This window comes from Monodon monoceros, unplaced genomic scaffold (genome assembly GCF_005190385.1).
Source record: "Monodon monoceros isolate NGI ecotype Baffin Bay Population unplaced genomic scaffold, NGI_Narwhal_1 Super_Scaffold_2, whole genome shotgun sequence".
Taxonomy (NCBI): domain Eukaryota; kingdom Metazoa; phylum Chordata; class Mammalia; order Artiodactyla; family Monodontidae; genus Monodon; species Monodon monoceros.
In genome coordinates, this window is record NW_021703776.1 from 43,016,931 (window position 1) to 43,039,007 (window position 22,077).

At 35.1% G+C, this 22,077-nt stretch overlaps 1 pseudogene; it reads right to left on the reverse strand.

Moving 5' to 3' along the window:
- Nucleotides 1–979: 979 nt before the first annotated feature.
- The window catches only part of LOC114901338, a 58,728-nt pseudogene continuing 37,630 nt past the window's right edge, over nucleotides 980–22,077 (reverse strand).

Consider the following 22,077-nt stretch of genomic DNA (forward strand, 5'->3'; position numbering starts at 1 on the left):
TAAAGCTTCTGCAAGGAGTGAAAATAGCATATTCACTCATTTATTCAAAAATTATTTATTAAGAATCTGATATGTGACAGACACTGGGGCTTCAGTGACAAACTATAAATTGGTGAGACACAAAATAAGCAATGAAATACATGAATAAGCAAAACACCCAAAGGTTATATAGTAGGTTCTGTAGGAGAAGTAAGCAGATGTCTTGACAGAAAAAAGTTCAAAGTGGGGAATCTATTCCAGATAGGATGGTCAAGAAACACCTCTCTCAGGGTGTGACATTTCATCTGAGATCTAAAGAATAAGAAGAGCCATGGGAAAGTGGTCCAGATAGAGGTGAGAGTGGATATAAGGATCTAAGGCTAGAAAGGCTCCATGTCTTCAAAGAAGACAAAGAACAATGCAACTGAAGAAAAGCTAGGGGGAGTACAACGGGTGAAAACCCAGACAAGAGTTAAAGCATGCAGTATCTTATAAATCAGGATAAGGAGTTTCAATTTTATTTGAGCACAACAGAAAACCATTAAGAGGTTTTAAGTAGGGAAGTGATGTGATCTGAATGGTTTTTCAAAAATATTTGTTTTGTGGAGAACTTAGAAGGAAGAAATGAGAAAGTCCTCAGACTAATTAGAATACTAACAGTAATACAGGCTAGAGATGATTGGGGCTTGGACTAGAGAGGGGCAGGGGAGGCAAAGAAGAGTGGATTGAATAGACATGTATTTCGGAGGTAGAACTAACAAACTTGAAACTGAGCAAAAACAGTTTACAGAGAAAGATGAATTAAGGATGATTCTTGGCTTGAGCAAGTGATGGTTCCATTGTAAAAACAGACAACAGCTTGTGGATAGAGTAATCAGATGATCTGGGTTTTTTGTTGTTTTTTCAACAGAGGCTTTTATCGCATCTTTAAAATATCACAAGAAGGTCTTAGGAGTCATCGGGCATCTTATTGTTTCCATAGATAGACAACTCTTAGACTTTATTCATCAGCCTGCTGGACTTTTCCTTTTTCAGAAACATAGACACCATCTCCAAATTTTCTGATATTCTCATTTGTAACTGTTCTGGCTTGCTGAGTCAAAATAGCTAAATTTGATACATGGTTAGTGCCGTTTCCTTCAAGAATTAACTCATCATTCTGGACTCAAGATAGTGAACAAAGAATACCTTGTCTCATGCAAACCCTGCAGACGTAGTTTTCAACCAAGAAATTTCTAATTTCAACAAGAGACCCGTTCTACATACTGAGGTTAATGGGCAAGTGGCACAAATCTCATCTTGTAACAGGAGCCCAGTGTGACACCCTTGATCATGTTCTATGCATGACTATAGATAGTGTGAACAGTAACCACTTCCTTTCTATTTCCCTACTATTTGTCAATGCTGGGGTGTCTTCACTCCAAGGAGACTGAATTCTACATTGATGTGCCTGAAGTTCCTCCACAGAGTTTCTCTGGGGTCCTTGAAAATAACTGTGCGTCCTTTCAGAGTGATGTCAACATTTCCTGGAATGTCAACAGCCTGATGAGAATCATCTTTGTTCTCACAGTAGAGGTAGCAAAAATCGTAAGTGATCTGTTTTGAATGTATTATGTTTGAATTACCGTAAGGGCGATGTCAGGAAGACAGCTGAATATATGTGACTGAAGCTTATAGAAGAGATCTGGAAAAAGGTACAAATTTGGGAGTCATCAGCATGGAGGTAAACATTATTTATGGTCATAGGACTAGGTAAGATCATCTAAGTGCCATTTGTTACGATGAGTAACATGTGTGTAGAAAACCTGAAAGTCTTTTGAGAATAAAATCTGAAACTTAAAACCATTTTTGCTAAAGACATCATCACAGAGGAGTGACCCACACTAAATTTGGGTTTTGTTTCTTGATTCACCTATGCCTAAAATTTATTCTGTTTAGTTGTACAGGCTTCTTGCATTCAAAGAAACTCCTGTAATTCTATCACTTTATATACAATTTTCAAAGAATAAATTAGCATGTTAAAGACGTTGGTGATTTACATGAAGACTTCAGAATAGTTAAATCTACAAAAGACAAAGAGCTGGCTGATGAAAGTGTTGACAAAGGTAAGGGTTATGTGTTGAATGACAGAAATAGCTTTCACAGAAATGCAGTTCAGAGTGATGGCTTGGAATGTTAGAAATAAATGATATTAGTTACATTAAAAGTTATATATTTCTGTTGAAACAATTATTCAAGTAGAAGATTGGGGATACATATCTATGTAATAGTTTATTTGTTTTTAATTTGTAGGTTAAAAAAAATAAAGGCTAAATTTCAATTAACCATGTGAGGTAGGTACTTAAAATAAAATGTAAATTTAAGCTGTGTGGTAATCAGTCAAAATCAGATAGACCTGAAGTGTAATCCATGCCATCACGTCCCAGCAATGTGTCTTTGGAGTCTTACTATCTATGCCACTTGTCAAATTCTCATAATAACAGTCTAGAACATAAAGAGCTTTCCTCAAACATTGTTTGAAGGGATTTTTCCCTGTTACTAAGCATATTACAAAATTATTTTAATAGTTGCACAAGGGTCCATTTACTGAAAGTTCTAAGCCATCATTTATCTATTATCCTTCTGTTGGATGTTTAGAATATTTTTCATTTTACATTATTATCATAACTTTTTATTTGTTTTGAATCTCAGCCCTTGGTATTCTGCAGAAGCTCTGCTATACATGCCCCCACCCAAGTCTATTCACTTGACCCTCTCTTACAAGATGTTTAGATAGCCTCTACTCCTTCACTCTCCTCTCAAACCTCCAAGACCTCTTTTCTGTTTTCCCCCTCAGCTTGTTGATCTTGCTTCCTACGCTAAAAAAAGAAAAGAAAAGAGAAAAAGAAGCAAACAGAAGAAAACATTCCAAGCTGCTACAATCAAGTCACCTATTTGTATCTGTGCCTATACATTCTGTCTTCCCTTCTGTTACTTTGAATGAACAGCCTGTGTTTTCACTGAAGGACATTTCTTCCACTTGTACACCTGCTCCAACACATTGCTCCAGGAATTTTTGTCTTGGACATTATAACTTTCCCTCTTGACTAAATTATTCCAAGGGCATACAAGCATTCTGCTATTTCTCCCATCTTAAAAAAAAAATCAGAAAACAAAATTCTCAGTACCACATCCTTTTTCCACCTTATCTGCTCTCCTTTAGAGGAAAACGTCTAAAAGTTTTCTTTATAAGCTCTCCTCAGTTCCTTTCTTTCCATTCTCTTGAATCCTATCCAATTAGCATTTCACCCCATAGTCCATCAAAACTTCCCTCAAGGTTATCACTACCTCCATATTTTAAGCCAATAATAAATGCTCCATCCTCATCCTATCTAAAAGACCAGCAGTACTAATAAGGCTGAGGATGGTCTCCTTAATATACTCTCTTCACTCAGCATCCAGGTTTTCATGTGCTCTTCTTTCTCTCCCAATTTTTATAGCTTCTCCTTCTCATTCAGTTTTGCTGAGTTTACAGTATCTCATGACCTCCAAACACTGGAAAAGCTCGAGCCTCAGTTCTACTCCTAAAACCTCTTGATTTTATACCATCACTGCCCTGTGATCTCATCCATAACTTTTTTATGCTGAAAACTTTCAAATTTGTATCACCAGCTCAGACCCCTCTGAACTCTACACTTAGATGTACAACTTTCTAGTAAGATATACCTGTTGGATGTAAGAATTTCAAAGACTAAACTCATGATCCATACCTCCAAACCTGCCCTTCCCACAATCTTTCTAAAAATCAATAAAATCAATCTTCTTAAAATCAATCAGTATATCAATACTCTGGTATTTCTCAGGCCAAAAAAAAAAAAGTCATTCCTGATTTGATTATTCTTTTTGCCTATAAGAGGCAAAGTATAAGACTTTTCCTCTGTCAACACATTCTTTCCTTTCTACCTTCAAAATGCAGGCAGTGTCTGAACATTTTTCATTATTTCCATTACTCCTATCCTAATACAAGCTATCACTATCACTCACTCAGATTACCATAATAACCTTCTGGTTCAGGGGTGTGCACTTTACCCACAAGGATCAGATGGTGAGCGTTTTAGTTACTGCAGGCCATAAAGTCCTGTTGCAGCTGCTTACCTCTGCCACAATGTGAAAACAGCCATCTACAGTATGCAATTTAATGAATGTAGCTGTGTTCCAATAAAACTATTTACTAAAACAGGAAGCTGGCCAGATGTGAACTATGGGCTGTAGTTTTCCAACACCTATTCTAGTTTGTCTCTCTGACTCATCTTTCTTTCCTAATATCTACTCTCAACACAAGGGCCACAGTGATCCCTTGGAAATGAAAATCAAAGCACATGATACATCTACTTAAAACTGCTTGTGCTCCCCATTTCACTCACAGGAAAAGCCAAAACTCTTAGTATGGCATACAAATTTCTAAACAATGTTTCCTCAATTTTGCTCCCTGTGATCCAGCCACATTGATCTTTCTGCTGGTCCTTGAACTTGCCACATGCATGACGGCATCTGTCCTTTCTATGTCCTGTCTGAGAACCCATGGAACTGTGAAGCTCACTTTCCACCTTCTTTAGGTCCCTGATCAAACGTCACATTTTCAAGGAAGCCTTTCCTCCCTAAGAAATTACCATCACCCTCCTCCCAACATGCCCCATTCTCTTTTCCTGCTTTATTCTTTTTCCACCATTACCAGCTGGTATGCTAAAAAGTTTAATTTTTATTTGTTCCCTCCTCAGAATACGTCCCACTACAATATTGGGATATACTTGAGGATAAGTTTGTTTTAATGGTTTTCTATTTTATCCCCAGAATCTAGAACAGTTTCTGGTATATGATTTGGGACCAGTAAATAAATATTTGTTGAATGAAGCACCGTAAATGAACATGGGGAGGGCAAGAGAGAGTTCCTGGCCTAGATGTACCGAAGAGAAATTACTGCATCACATGGTAGAAGTTATTTAAAACTTCAAATTTAATATGCCAAGGTTTATCTCTAAGTTTTTTACATAATGTTTTGATGCCCTTTCTTCCCTCTGTCTCTGTGATGCTTAATTTTTCGTGTCAATATGATTGAACTAAGGGATGCACTGATAGCTGGTAAAACATTATTTCTGGATGTTTCAATGAGGGAGTTTCTAGAAGAGGTTAGCATTTGAATTGAACTGAACAAAGCAGATGGGGCCAATCCCATTGGAGGCCCATACAGGGCAAAAAGGTGGAAGAAGGGTGAACTTCCTCTCTCTCTGGTTGATCTGAGACATCCATCTTCTCTTGCCCTCCTGATTCTCAAGACTTTCTGACTCAGACCACTACTTACACCATTGGTCTCCCAATTCTAAGGCTTTCAGACTCAGACTGAATTCCACCACTGCCTTTCCTGCGTCTCCTGTTTGCAGACAGCACATCCTGGGACCTCTTGGCCTCCTTAACTATGTGATCCAATTCCTATAATAAATCTCCTTTTATCTCTATCTACATCTATATTTACTATTGGCTCTGTTTCTCTGGAGAACCTTGACTAATATAGCCTCCAAAATGAAAATGACTGTTTATTTAACATGCTTTCAGTATTACCCAACTGAACTACATGTACATGGTCACAGGTATACTATTTCTAGTCATCCTAACCTCATATTTTTCTCCTATTATGCTCACAAACGAAACAGACACGTCCAATATTTTACTTAGGAGCAAAGAACTTCAGAGACTACTTTAAAGCATTCTGTGTATTATAGTACTTACCCCTCTAAACTCTAATCATTATTTTCATTGTTGACAACTCCCATTAGATCAGCATGCTGTTGAGTATATCTAACTAATTTAACTAGTAATTCAGTAACTAACTTAACTGGTAAGACCCAAGATCTCCCAATTTCAGGTGTGAGAAAAGCACAGAATGAATGAATGAATAAACAGATGAATCAATGTTTAGCAGTACTGGCATCAGGGCTTGGGCTCTCTTACTTCTAGCATGGTCTTCTCTCCACTACAGCATGCTTCTTTTACAGTGACTTCACAAATACTTGTTAAGAGGTAGAAAGTCCCCTAAACTTCGACTTCTAAAAACAATGACAAAAAACCAAAAGCCCTACACACCCAACTGCCATTCTAACTAGACAACAGATAATTCATGAAATGAAAAGACTAATAAAAGCAAACCACAGAATTGGTTTCACAAAGTTATTCTGAAAACAAATGCAGCAATAAATTAGTCAGTGGCTGGGTTTGAAAAGAGAACCTGGACAGAATAAAAAGGGCTGCTCCTGCATAGCACAGGGATATCAGCTCAGTGCTTTGTGACCGCCTGGAGGGGTGGGATAGGGAGGGTGGGAGGGAGGGAGACGCAAGAGGGAAGAGATATGGGGATATAAGTATACGTATAGCTGATTCACTTTGTGACACAGCAGAAACTAACACAACAATGTAGAGCAATTATACTCCAATAAAGATGCTAAAAAAAAAAAACAAAGAAGGGCTGGTAGATAAATCCCTTCCATGATTCTATAATAGTAATTCTTAAATGTATTTTAGTTTTGGTTTCTGAACCCCTGGCATCAGTATCACACAGGATGCTTGTTAAGAATTCAGAGTTTGTGACCCCCAACCCAATCTCCGAATTTCTGGAGAGCTAATCCTGGAATCTGAATTTTAACTACCCCTCAGATTCTTATATACACTTTAGATTTACAGTCAGAGCCTTGCTACTCAATGTGCTCTGGAACCAGCCACAAGGACACCACTGTGGAAGGTGCTAGTGATGATGCATATTCTCAGGCCTCTCCTCAATCCTACCCAAGTCTTCATTTTAACAAGATCCCTGGGTGATATGAATGCAAATTAAAATTTAAGAAGCACTACTCTTGAGATCACCTTTCCATACGCAATGAAACATGAAGGAACTATTATTTCCCCTATTAGCTAGTCTTTCTTTACACTTTCCATTAATCGCTCTCCAATGTTACTTTAGAGCCCTACATGGAAACTAGACCATTAATTTACATAAGATAGAATTATGTAATACATAAAAACAGAATGGTCGAAGAGGAAAGGACCTTAGAGAGCACCTCTTTGAACTCCTTCATTCTACAGATGCAGAGAAATCAGACCCAGAGAGGTCATCTGGGCTCATGAAGATAACTGATGGTTAAGCCAAGAATATATTTCAGGCCCCCTGATTCTGATTTCCTGGCTAATTATATGCTGCTTCCTTCCAGAAGAATTTTACTCATAATTGGGGTTTTACTAAAAATTTGGCCTTTAACTTATACAGTTTTTTTCAAAGCAAAGTCAAATAGTTAGCAAGTAAGAAATCCACTGTTAGTCAAATGTGACATCATCAGTCATCCTAAAAAGGGGACTAATTTAAAAAAAAGGACTAGGTTCCTCTATAATCAAGAAGATTATTTTTTAATCTAATTCATTTTTCAGAATAATTACTCAAAATGAATCACTGTCAGTTTACAGTAATAATCAGAGAGGAGTTAGAAAATATTGGTGATATTGCAGGGTTCAATTTCTTCCCAAGATAAGAAGATCAAATCAATCCAACAACTGGGAATTGCATTACAGCTATTTCTAAATGGAGTTTAGCTGCATCATTTTACATTCCAGGTCCTTTGGTCTCCAATGTTCAATTTTCTTGTGTGAAAAATATATGCACAGTGGATATAAGATGGTATTTTGGAACTAATTACAGCCTCTTTCAGCTTCCTAAAGGAGGCTTTCTTAGCACAAGCAAATGCCTTCCTTTATTTCTTTCTTTGCTTTTTGTCTAGTCAAAAAGGAATGACAAACAACTCAGTCCTGAATGATTCTCTTTTGAGTTGTGAAAGGGACAAATAAGACAGGAATGTGCCAGTAAAGCAATAATACAGTGAATTTACATATTAATGATGATCCACTCACACAGGATTTGTTTCTCAAATAAACAGCCTAAGCTATTCTGCCTCTCCTAACATGTGAAATCATTTAGTATAGTGCCTAACACAGGGGTTCTAAATAAATATTACTGTTGTTTTTTATAAACCCCAGACCATAACATAAGCATTTCCCCCAAGTATTAAAGCAGATTGTTAAGGTCCAGTTAACTCTTTCAGAAGAGAGAACATTACATAACTCAAAATGTAACTGTTTGTACTTAGAAATTGTGAAATAATGTCGCTCAGGACGCAAACAGTTTTAACAGAGGAACCCAATTGAGTGGATTCAGAGTGTGTGCTGGGGGAAGAAAACTGTGCTGACTCATGGTCCATCTGATATTGTTTTTCTGACCAAATGCTTCATTATATAAGAATTTCTTCTTTGATATGGCCACTTGCTGTTAAAACTGCTCACCGTGACCTCAAATGTCACAAGAAGCAATGCAAGCACATTGGGTTACTATTTGTGAGACAGATGACTCAGTTAGTCTAAAATGGTTTTAGAGGAATTGATCTTGAGATAGGATTAGATAGCCAGTTGTTAATTTTTTTAGCCTAAGCCTCAGTTTCTTCTCTAAATTGAGGATACAAATATCTACTTTAGAAGGTTTTTACGGAAAGGATTAATGTAATGCTGTAGGAAAGGTTTATATCAACTGCCTGACCTAAGTGAGACACTCAATATTACTGATTTCCTTCTCCCTTTATACATGCCGCTCTGGTGACTTCTTGTCTATGTTTGTAAAAACAGTAGAAACTATAGAAGTTGGCAACCTCTGTTCAATCCAAGCCAATTTATACATACAAGAGTAGACCAGCCCTATAATGGGCAGAACTGCCACAAAGGATAGTCAGCAATCAGGATAGTACCCCCTTGATTATGTCTAGCTCTATGTATGCAAATATATTTGGAATTCAGTCAAAACAACTGACACAAGAACTTTGAATTTAAGAGTCTTAATTTCAAAGAGTAAATGAATACCAGAGCTTCTATCTTGCCCAGCAATTTTTCACATAAAAGCAATAGCTAATTACTTTCTCAGTAGAAAATATCAGACTTTGGAAGTGCAAACTACTTGTAATTTTTCAGTGGTCACCAATCGTCTCAAGTAAAACCTAGTAAAAGCAGATAAATAAAAGGAAATCCTACAAGACTGAATTTAGCCATATTTCTATTTTATACACATGTATTTCACTTAATTGAGCTAAGAGGATACAGTATTCAATTGACGGTTTTAGTCAATTCAGGCTTTACAACAATGATTCAGTCAAAGGTTCATACTGGGAAACTCTGTAGCCTACCAACCCAGTGAAATATTGAAATCTTTGGGAGTATGTTCTCAGGCTGTGTAAGCATCATGAATTTAATTCAATAAAACTTTTTTTGCTAGATTTTTCTCTGCTAATGAAAGAGCTTCAACATGAGACACTTGATGTTTTAGTATACCACAAAAATCAAAGTATATGTTGTAGAATTAAGGACTGGGCTCTTAAGAAACACAGCAAATAGTTAAGCCACTGCATGAATGTAGTATGCATATCTATACCGCACTGGACAGTCAGAAGCTTGAAAAATTAGCTACATTGTAAATAGTGGTTTGATTGTACTGTGAAAATGATCTAATTCATACTAAGAGGATAAAAAAAATATATTATCATGAAAGAGAAAATCTTGGGAAGATGGGAATTGTGTCAGTTTGCTAGGGCTGTCATGACAAAACACCACAGACTGGGTGGCTTAAACAACAGAAATTTATTTCTCACAGTTTTGGAGACTGAAGTCCAAGATCAAGGTGTCAGCAGATTTGGTTTCTCCTGAGACCTCTTTTCTTGGCTTACAGATGGCAGGCCTCTTGGTGTGTCCTCACACGGCCTTTCTCTATATATGTGCATCCCTGGTTCTCTTTCTCCTCTTATAAAGGATACCAATCATGTTGGATTGGGACTCTACTGGTCTCATTTTAACTTAATCACCTTTGAAGGTCCTATAGCCACATATAATCACATGAATTAAGATCACCCAAACAATCTCATTTAATTTAATTACCACTTAAAAGGCCCTATTGCTGAATATACTTACATTCTGTGGTACTGAGGGTTAGAATTTCAATATAAGAATTTGGTTGGCATGGGAAGGGGATGGGGATAAGGGACACAATTCAGCCCATAATAGAAATATATCTGCATGTGGCCAGGTCATGGTTCCTGCTGTGAATTTTCTACTGTTAAACTGATTTCCTTTTATGAAACAGTGAATTAGGAAATTCTTGCATGTTTTGCTACATATCTATCATTCTTATTATCACTCTTGTAGGTCTTTAGGTTAGCTATTGATAGGACACAGATGGTATATTTTGTCAGACCTTTTTACTATGACTAAGAGTTTTGTAAAAATCTTTTACTTGGAATGAAGTTAACAGCCGAGCATAAAACTAAACAACACATTTGGCATCCAAGCTTCCTTCAAAATTCTCATTGGAACCAACTGCCAGGTTCAAACAATACAATAACTTTCTTTTTTCCCCAAGTCAAAGGATAGGATTAGAAGTGTTGTTAGAGAAAATGTAATTGTCAGTGTTATGTAAATATAGACTTTGGAGGATTCTCAGAAAGAACCTTTGGTTGGTATTTCTGTATAGATTTAACTTCTAATAAATTGTAACTCATATTGTGAAAAGTGAAACTAATGTAGAGAACAGTAAATTCATTCAATGCTCCATAATTTTGGAGCCCTAAAAGGTGAATTTCTCTAATTTCTTTTGCTACAAAGTAAAGAGTAAGCTTTAACAAACTTTTTCGGTATTTGTTTCCTTTGGAGAGAAAGTAATTTGGATGTTAGATATAACACAAACTATTTAAAATATCTGCATTATCTTGGCTGAGCAGAGCCGTAAGCCTAGTTTCATAGGAACTGAGGGTATTTCTCTAATCTTCTGATGCACTAGTTTCAGCCTGACACTATGTCTATGACTTCCTCCTATAGCCTATTAGGATGGTACAAGACACCATCTGCCCTTCTGGGTTTCCCTTCATACAAATCTGGGTTCTACCCTCTCAAAGACAAGAAGGGGGTTTCTTTGCCTTTCCCAAGACATGCTGAAAAACGTTTACTTTAATACTGCTATGTTTTACCACATATTTCATCTCTATTTCATTCTTTTCCTAACTAGTAACAGTATTTTTTACTAAAAAAAATTAATACGAGAAAATGTTTCATTCTGAGAACACATTAAGTAACAGTAGAGATCAAGGTTAGAAGGTTTATAAAATGATCACAAATATTTCAAGACAGATAATTCATGCTGAGCATAACTCTGTAAACATCCAAATTTTTTTTTGGCCAGGGATCAGGGTAGGGAGAATCATTTTATTCTCTTATTTGTAAGTGGTCATTTAGTTGTAAGCAATAAAAACCAACCCTCCCTCCCCAAAAAAGAAAAGAAACTATTTTAGGATTCTTAGTTCACAGAACTGAAGTTTAACATTCAGTTATAAGAAGAACAAAAATCATCAGAACAGCTCTAGAGAGTTTTATCTCTTATAAATTGAGATACACAGAGACTGGAAATGCTACTAAAATAGGAATTTGCTAGAGATTACCAGATAATAAAGATACTGCAAAGATTTATGGCAAAAGAATGAGAAAACAAACATCCCTTAACTAAAATGCTATAAAATAATTCATTGTTTAGATCACTGGAAGCAAAAGATGGAAGATAAGAGAAGAGATTTATCCCATAGAAATAGTCCTAAAATAAGCATGGATCACCAAGATGGCACAAAGTTCTAAGATTTTCTTCTAACTTTCAAATCATACTGAATAGAAAGAAAGCTTTGGAAAAGTTAGTGGCTAAAATGGACTAACCCAGAGCTTTATCAGCATTTTTAAAAGAAATGCTTTTATAAAAAAAAGAAACCACACAATAAAACATGACAAAATACAAGAAACAACGTGGCCCTCAACTTGGCTTATGCCATTAAGATCCTATACATTATTCTGTATAAAGCAAAAGATGTTTTACCCAACCAACACTAATCTATTCATGTAGGAACACTGACATTAGCCAAGTATTCAAGTCCACCTACAAACTTTCACCTAATTTATTATATTTAATATTTATACAATATTGTCTAACTCTATATCATATAAAAGTATACATTTATGAAAAATATTACATAGGTATATTTTATTTACAAGAAAAAGTACATAAAGTGTGACTCTGGGGAAAAATATAGAAAGGTAGAATAAATGGGCCAAAATAATTTAAAAATATAATTGAAGAACATTTCTGAAACTAGAGTTGAAATTGAATACTTAAAAGATAAAGCAAATTATATACAAATATGTTTTTATATGTTTTCTTTAGCCTCTTCCATAATAATACTCAACTTTAGAATATAGTAGAGTAATATCTAAAAAAATGTGACAGGATGGTGGCACATCCTTTATGTATAGGCAATTTGTCTTTCAAAAATACAATAACAAACAGGCATTCTTTAGCAAGCTTGACACTGGGAATATAGCATATATGAAAATTATATTTGATGGTAAGCTAAAAGATTAATCAAACTGAAGAATCCTAGAATGGAGATCCTGTGATGAACAGATTTTAGAACTATAAAGCTAATACTCAATAAAGGAGAGAATTAAGGTTTCATAACTGTAAATAAGCAGTAGGTACCTTGACAATATAAAAATAAAAGTATAATGAAACAATATACTATAGAGATGGAGAAGAAAGAAATAAGTGAGATACTGTCCTTATAATTTTTGTCAAGAATTCAATACAGACTAAAACTGAAATATTAAGAGAAACACAATAATGAATTCATAAACTTAAGTGTCTTCACAATATTCTTTTACAAGTTGAGAAATTTCTTTAGATACTTATGTCATTTATTATAGAGAAATATTTATCAGAAATTAAGCAATTCCCTCAGTTTCATCTTATTTTCTTTTTGTAAGTACATTTACTTAATGGTTTATATAGAATCAGGAATAATGAAATCCCAGGTTTTAAAATTATTTCTATTTATATGCTTTTATATTTTCATAGAGGTAAGTCTGGAACAATGTTACCCAGTTGTTAACAAATGATTATATCTCAAATACTTTGTTTTCTTTTTTTTCTTTATCCAATGCATGTTTTAGACTGCTTTTATACAACAGTTGCATATAATCTTAACAGAAAAGTCACCATTCTTTCCAAAAAGTGTAATTCATATGATAGCATATATAGATAGAGTATTTAAAATATCAACTCATAAAATTATAAATTGGAGGGACTCATAGTATCTTAGAGGTCATATGAAGATTTGTTGTAAAACTTAGAACAGTCCCTAGCACATAGTAATCATGCAATATGCATTAGCTACACCTTCAGCTAACCACATCTATGCTAGTAGAGCTATTATTTTTACTTAAGTGAGAATCTGATAAATTATAACTTGCAAATACTACTCATATTTTTTTCTCTTGAAAAATAGAACAATAACTACTAAGCATTATTATGGGGGTTAAAAAAATCATTACTTAAAGGCAGATGCTGGGTAGTTGTCTAGGCTAACTCTCTAAGTGATTCACTCTTTCATACCACCTCATTGTACCCATTTATAATTAAATACCTGCTGTGACTAAAATATTCTGTGAGGTACTCTAGACACAGTAGTGAACAAGAGAGATTGCAGGTAGGCATTCATTTCTCATCAATAGTAAAAATTCTATATGGTAAATCTTATAATATAAAATTTCTAATGTCCTGATTAGCATAGTCAATATATTTCAATGTTGACTCTGAAAGAATTCAAACGTTTAAACTACATTGTTATTAAGCTTATTTGCATCCATGTATAAATTAATTCTGATATAATATTCAGTCATAATTTTTTGAAAGCATCAATAAGCTTTTAATATTTAATACTGATTCAAATGAGGTTTTGACTTACATCCTCATATGTTCCATATCATTTCTTTCAGAAGACTATGAGGCTATGCTAAAGAAAAATGAGTTGTAAGGTCAAGAGATCCCCATTTCCCAACAACCAATGACTTCCCAGTAGAAACCACTATATGTTCTTACTACAACTTAATTAATTTTTGACAAATTCTCTTAGTGTTTCATAAATTAATAAATTATTTTAATTAAGGCAATGCATTTTTTTAAAAAAGGGCTTTATAATATACTGGCTCTGAAAATAATAAATTACCAAATATATAATGTCAAACACAAAAAATTCCAATAGTGGATACATTCCCTATAAGTTATCTCTGTTTAATAATGAGTACAGGGCTTCCCTGGTGGCTCAGTGGTTGAGAGTCTGCCTGCCGATGCAGGGGACACGGGTTCGTGCCCCGGTCCGGGAGGATCCCACATGCCACGAAGCGGCTGGGCCCGTGAGCCATGGCCGCTGAGCCTGCGCGTCCAGAGCCTGTGCCCCACAACGGGAGAGGCCGCAGCAGTGAGAGGCCCGCGTACCACAAAAAAAAAAAAAAAAAAAAAAGAGTACAAACCACTACCTAATACAGTCGTTAAGGGCCAAATTTTAAATTAGCTTAAAAATAGGGAATTTTTTAGATTAAAAGTTGAATACTTAAGCCAAATATTTGCAAATCCTCACACTATAGTAAGAATCCTCTTACTATAGTAAGAAAATTATGTTTTAGATGTTCAAGTCTTAAATATTTAATAATAGTAATTTGCCAGCTTGATACATGATTCACATAAATACTTTATTACTAGCAGTTTAGAGGAATGATGTTACTTTTGTAATTACAATTCACTTCTTTATCTTTTGATAGTGAGTTTTATTGAGTATGCTTGAAAATGTAAAATTCATAGACTAATTCTGAAATGTTATTCCAATAAAGTAAGTTCACTCTTGAGAGGAATTTTATCAGAATGATAAAGTGGTTTTAGTCAAGATGTGAATCCAAGTCATTATGGGAAAGTGATAGTCTCCTTGGTTAGCAAGGAAGGTGTTGGAATTGGGTAAACAAATAAAAACTAAAATGTTAAGTGAACAGAGAATCAGGAGCATGAAAAGCCTATAGTAGAATGTCTTATCACACCAGCTAGGTAAGAATTATAAAAACTAAACCAGGAATAAGATTGCTAAAGAGAAGTCTTAACAAAATGTTCCAGCTGAGAAAAAGATGCAGCAACTAGAAAGGAAAGCAGGCAGTAGAAATTGCCTTTGAAGCAACTTTACTGCCTCCAGAAGGAAATGTTTTCATGGGTGTGGCATTTTTTTTACCAAAAGCATAATGTTCAGACTGGAAGAGGCTTGGCACTCTCAAACGCCTCTGCTGGAAAAACAAATAGGTAAAATTTTTCTAAGTTTCAAATACATAGCACATAAAAATTTTCAAGCAAACATGCCAATATCATATGATCACCACAGATGTAATATTTACAATTTAATATGAATATGCAAAAAAGATTTTCCTCCAACAGTATTTTTTGAGAGAACTGATCAGAGATTATTTTAATAGAAAACCTAAATAGTCAACAAAAGGCAGTTGGCTAAATTAATTATGATAATGCTATGTAATCATAAAAACTCTTTTGAAAAACTCCAGTAAATTGATATATATAGGGACATAGATGGCTGTCATGTATGGTGAAAAACGCAAATTGCACAACTATATGTATAATGTGAATACGTTATATAGTCATATAATTATACATATACACATGTGCTTGCATATATTTGTATACATAAATTATAGATTTTGTGTATAGATACATGTGTAGAATAGAATAAATAGCTAGATATTATCTATATGAGGGATTTTTTTTTGCATAATCAGTTTCTGTCTCAGTCAAGGTTGAGACAAGATCCAAAAGTTTTACCATTCCCCTCCAATTCATATTTATTTCATAAAGCTTCAGATAACTTTTTACTCAAGATACTGTAGAGAAAAAGAAAGGAAAACATTATGTGGAGCATAGAAAAATAATTTAATAACCCTCATGGGACATTTCTGTTCTCTTGCCAAATTCTCTTGTCATTTGTCTTCTCTCCCTCATCCTCATCTTCAATCCAGCTCTCTCTCTCTCCCTTCCCCTCATATTTCCTCCCTTTCTCTCTCTCTCTCTCTCTCTCTCTCACACACACACACACACACACACACACACACTTTCCTCCCAAGGCTCCTTATTCATCCCCTCATGTTAGTCTCTAAACCATTATTTTTTAAGCAGTTTTGCTTTTTTTCATTCTCACATTTCTAGCCAACAGTGGATATAAAGAGTTCCTATTTCATAAATGGTTATCTCCCTGGGAAAAATAAAATTGCAATATAGTCTTTTGTGTATGAACACACATATGTTTTAAAAAATTATTGCATGGTATTCACCAAGCTGTTGATAATAGTTATAGTAAATTTCAGGGAGTTAGGTTGAGAACAGACTCACAATCTGTATATTCATACACGCCTGGCTTGTTCAAATACTTTGCAATAAAAATAAACTATTTTGTATACTTTGTGTAAAATGAATATTTCATTCCAATGTTTTCACTCATCTGTGTTATTCTTACAAGCTCCTATCTTGTCTTCTACCTCTAATCTTACCTCTTTCAATATACTGTTAAAAGTGAAACCAGCATGATTATTTTTAAATGCAAAATTTATACTATTGCTCATGTTATACTCCTAAATGAATTGGTTTGATCTTAGGATAAAGGTCAGCTTTCTGAACAGAACTTATAGGCTTCTTATGAACTATTGTTACCTTTTTCCTCTTTAACCTCATCTATTGTCATTCTTTTGTCATATTTTTCTCTGTAGGTCTTTTAAAGGTCAATCCTTTCTCCTATGATATTTAATAATTTTTTCATTGCTAAAATTTCTCTTTCCCTTTTCTTCCAAATCCCCCTATTCCCCACCTAACTCCTATTCAGTCTTCAGGATTATACTTAAATGTCCTTTCTTTTATTAATTCTTCCCTGAATTCACAAGTCCCAGTAAGTGCTCCTCATATATATTCTTACGGCGCAATGAATCTTTGCTCTTAACACACTTGTAACACAATACTTTTTAAAACTTTTCTATATTCTTCATTTGATACTAAGTTCCCTGAGAAAAGCCATTATATGCACTTTATTCAATGCTACATCCCAAGTGCTTGGCATGTAGGAGGTGTTAAAACAGATGTTTCAATAATAATCATTAAACCATTTGGTAAGTGAACTGAATGTCTATTCACTATTCATGTAATAAATAATATATCAGACTTGCTCTATCAGCCAAAATGGGATAGCTTGTATCAGACTAACCTTCCCATCAAAAGCAAAGGTAAACTTTGAAAAATACAAAAAAAAAAATATCCTTTCAAAGCACAGAAGAGCAACTAAGATGCTCAGGATTTGAGAGACAAAGGTCTTAGAGGAAAAAAAGAAAAAATGTATTGAAGAGAGCTCTATGTTCACCACTGCTTTTTCCTCAGGGCATTTTTTTTTTTCTAATTTGCATTGCAGGGCATAGAGGGCAAACAGAAAGTTGTGGCTTGGAGGGTGCAGGAGTCTTACTCAGTAAGGAAGTCAAATTTGGAGTTTGAGCCTCCAATGAAGCAAGAAGGAAGGCAAGAGCTAAGATCCTCTTGGAGGTAAGGAGACAATAAAGATGAGGGTCCATTATTTAACACGGTCTCCCTCAAGGTATTTGGGGATTCCTCAACTGTACCTGCACTGAGTAAATATTTAAAAGATAGCTGCTATGAGGATAAAATGAGTTTCTGAAAATATTACAGTGTTAATGAGACAAAAGTAGACGTGTAAAGTCCAGCAAAGAAGTAGACCAGACACAGCAGAAGAGAGAATTAGATAACTGAAAAAGTGGTGAGTAGGTGAGTAGAAAAGTATCTAGATTGAAGGAAATACATGAATAAAAAGAATGGAAAATACAGAAAAAAAGTGAGATACATGGGGCATAATAAAAATTCTTTTGAAAATTAAAAATAAGATGAAAATTTAAAAAAAGAAATATAAATATATTACTAATTGGAGTATAAAAATGGTAAGAGAGAATATGAGGCAGAATAAATATTAAAGTAGGTATTGGTCAGAATTGTAAGTACTGGCCAAATTGATAAGTCATATCGTGTCACACATAACAGAAGCTCTTTGAATTCCAAACATGATTAGTTTTGTAATTTTTTTGTAACAAAAAAATTACACTCAGGTACACATCATGGTAAAACTGCTATAAACCAGTGACAAGGAGAAGAATGAGAGAGGCAAAATCAAGAAGGAAGGGATTATTGTCAAAGGGCTAACAGTGAGATGGACAGCTGGATTTTTAAAGAAAACACTGAAAGCCAAAAGACTATAGAATGACAGCTTTAAAGGACAGAAAGTAAAGAACTGTCCACCTAGATCTGTATTCAGTAAAAATATCCTTTTGAAATGAATGAAATAAAAAGTTTTAAAATAAAAACTTTTTCCATTAAAAAAACAGAAATTTGTATAGGTGAAACTCATGAGAGGAAAAAACCTCAAAACAATTCTTCAGGGAGAAGAAATACAATTCTAGATAAAGGTATTATAACATACAAATAAACAAAGGCTACCCAAAAGGATACATTTCCATATAAATCTAAATAAATATTGACTGTTTAAAGCAGTAATAATGATTTCAAATATATGTGGGAATGAAATGCATGAAAACAACAAAACCAAAGCAGAAAGGTATGAAGGAAAAGAAATTGCTAGAGATATTTATAACTATCATAGAAGAGGTAAAAGTATTTAAAATGTACTCTTATAAGTATGGATGTTATAATCTCTACATTTAGTAATTCATTTCTGATAAATAATACACAGTGAAATTGACACTGTTGGAGATCTGAGCCTAGGTCATAATAGTTGATACAGTTTTTGCTGGTTTCTCTCTCTCTCATTTCTATCTCTATCCTCTCTATCCCTATTGCTCTAGGTGCTTTCCCCAGAAATCCATGCATCATGCTGTGGGGAAGCCACATAGCCACATACCAATTCCCAATATATGTGTTTCTGTCATATTTCCAGTTGGGATTCTAGCCGATGGGATCCCGGCATCAGTCACCAAACATATAAATCAGTGAAACTTCAGATGATTCCAGTCATCAGCATTCAAGTTGGCCCAGGTAATGTCGAGTGGAGCAAAGACAATTTATCCCACCTAGCCTTACCTAAATGGCTAATTTCTAAGGAAAATTAATGTTGTTTTTGTTTTAAGGCAATAGATGTAGATAACAGAATACCAAGTGTTGGGAAGAATATGAAAGAGCTGGAACTCTCATACACTTTTAGTGAAAATATAAATTGGTACATCCACTATGAAAACTATTTGTAATATATGCCAAAGAGTAACATAAAAAATATCCACGACCCAGTATTTCAATTTTAGCTGAATATCCAAATGAAATATATATGTACAGATATAACATACATCATGTATATATACACTGAAAGACATATTCATAGCAAAATTTTCATAATACCTAGAAACTGGCAACAATCTAAAAGTTAGAATGAATAAATAAATTGGGGTTTATTCATACAATGTAATACATTGTAATTTACATAATACAATGCAATGTTACTATACCATAATATAAAGAACTAATGATACATTCATCAACACGATTGTCTTTACAATCATAAAAATGGAAGCTTGACATAAAGAAGTATATATGGCATGATTTAAATGTGGAAAAAAAGTGTTTGGTTAGAATCCAGTTAAAAAAAAGAAAACAGAAACCATTGTAGTTATTTCATATGAAGAGCATTTAATATAGGGAATTAGATACAAAATTAATGTAAAGGCTTAGAAAGAAATAAAAGGAAACTAGGATACTCAGAGAACAGCAAATGAAGGAAGGTGACATAAACTACTTAGACTAGAAAAAGAAAGAGAAAATTAATGTAACTGAGAGTCCAGGACTGCTATGCTGCTGGGCCTGCCTAAGGAACCACCACCATGGCTGCTACAACGGAAGCCGAAATGCTAAACAACCACTGGCACTACAGAAGCCTGCAGAAGCCCATCCATGTTGCTGCTCCGGACAGAACCAGAACCTCGAATACCCTGCCACTGAGACTGAGAGAGCGCTCACTGCTGCTGTGTGCTCAGTGACTATCTGTGTCAAGCTGCTGAGGCTGCTGGAGTGACCAAGGTCATGATTTCTCATACTACTGCTGCCCAAGCAGATAGCCAGGGACCTGTACTTGCCTATCTCAGTTACTGTTTCCTGAGACTCTACCAGGAGCAAATAAAAAGTGGTTCTCCCTTTCTTCCCTGTTTTAATAACATGTCTGATCTTCCCGTTTGAAGAATTTAACCAGAAACCTACTACTGTCAGCGAGGCCTGTTTAATCTTGCTTCTAGTTCCCTGCAGTATACATACCAGAGAGGATACAGTGCAGAATAACCATCATAGTCCATCCTGCTACACCCATTTAACCAGGGAATTTAATATAGCATTAAAGTATTAAAAAAGCCAGGAAACAAATAAAATGTGTAAAAAAAAAAGATTACTCAGACATTAACATTAATAACTCAGGAAACTACTTACTACCCCTAGGTCAGGAGAAGCAAAAGGGAAAATCGTGTTACCCAGTGCCCACAAGCACCATGCTCTTGAGACTGTTGGAGCTGGCAGACTGCATGTGGGGATTAAGGAAAGTGAGGATTCTGGCTCACCCAGCCAAGAGGATAGAGGTGCTATTCACTGAAATATGCAGTGTTAGAGAAATATAATCAAGTCTTCTTTGCAGAAAGGTAAAAGTCTATGTACCAATCCCACTGGTGCTGCAGTGGACCAGGAACCCACAAACATAGCAGAGGGGAGCATGAACAGGCAGAAAAGTTGAAGAAGGCCAACTAACAAATAACCGACAAGGAAAATGTTTTGTTATTAAAAATATAAAAAAGATTAAGCAATTAACAAATTAGATTACTAGCAAGTCAATATTTTTGTGTTAATTTGAAATCTACAGTTATTAAAGTTTTAGCAATATTAACAAGCACTTAAAATTATTCCAATGGCAATGTACATTTATGTACACAATAATACCAAATTCCATGCAGATTGATGAGACTAGTGTTTGCCCTAGAAATTATAAACAGAACTAATGTGGAAACTTAAATATAAACATTGCAGGTCAAGAGGTAATATGAGATACTAAATGCTTTCACTAGTTAATCTCCATGAGAGTAAATATTCAGATAATGATTTCAATCATGCTCCTGAACAAGCAGCTCTGTGATTTAAATGTCTAAACTCAGCAGTTTTCCTGTTCATTTGCATTATCCAAAAAGACTTCTTCCTGCTCATAAAAGACACTTTGAAAGTAGGTCTTACTGATCTTGAATGCTTTCTAAAACTCATATTCTATGATATTGGACTCTATCTCCATCATAAGAGGTGATGAACCATGTCACCTGTATGCTCTCCACAAACATTCATTGAAAACCTACTACCTTACTATGCTCCATGTGTTGAGGGAGGAAAAAAGGAAAAAGTGAAATTGATAAATCTTTCTGCCCAATAGGTATTTCAGTCCAGTAGATAACTACTATATTTGAAAAACTCAAAGGAAACAGAATTGTAATGTTTGTTTGTTTGTTTTTTTAAAGAAGCTGGACTTTTTGGGGGGTAGGAGTTTATTAATTTATTTTATTTATTTTTGCTGTGTTGGGTCTTCGTTTCTGTGCGAGGGCTTTCTCTAGTTGTGGCAAGCGGGGACCACTCTTCATCATGGTGTGCTAGCCTCTCACTACTGCGGCCTCTCTTGCTGTGGAGCACAGGCTCCAAACGCGCAGGCTCAGTAGTTGTGGCTCATGGGCCTAGTTGCTCCGCGGCATGTGGGATCCTCCCAGACCAGGGCTCGAACCCGTGTCCCCTGCATTAGCAGGCAGATTCTCAACCACTGCGCCACTAGGGAAGCCCCAGGAATTGTAATGTTTAAAGAAGAGTAATGCTAAATGAGCCTGGGGAGACATATCACACCCAGTCATTCACGGCTAAGGGAGCAATATCAAAGAGTTTGGTCTTTATCTTAAGAAAGATAGGATGATATTAAAGAATATTTAATGATGTAGTGTCAAGATCAAATAAGTGTGCTTTGAAGGATCACTTTAGCTGCTATGCAGAGAATGGATTCAATGATGTTA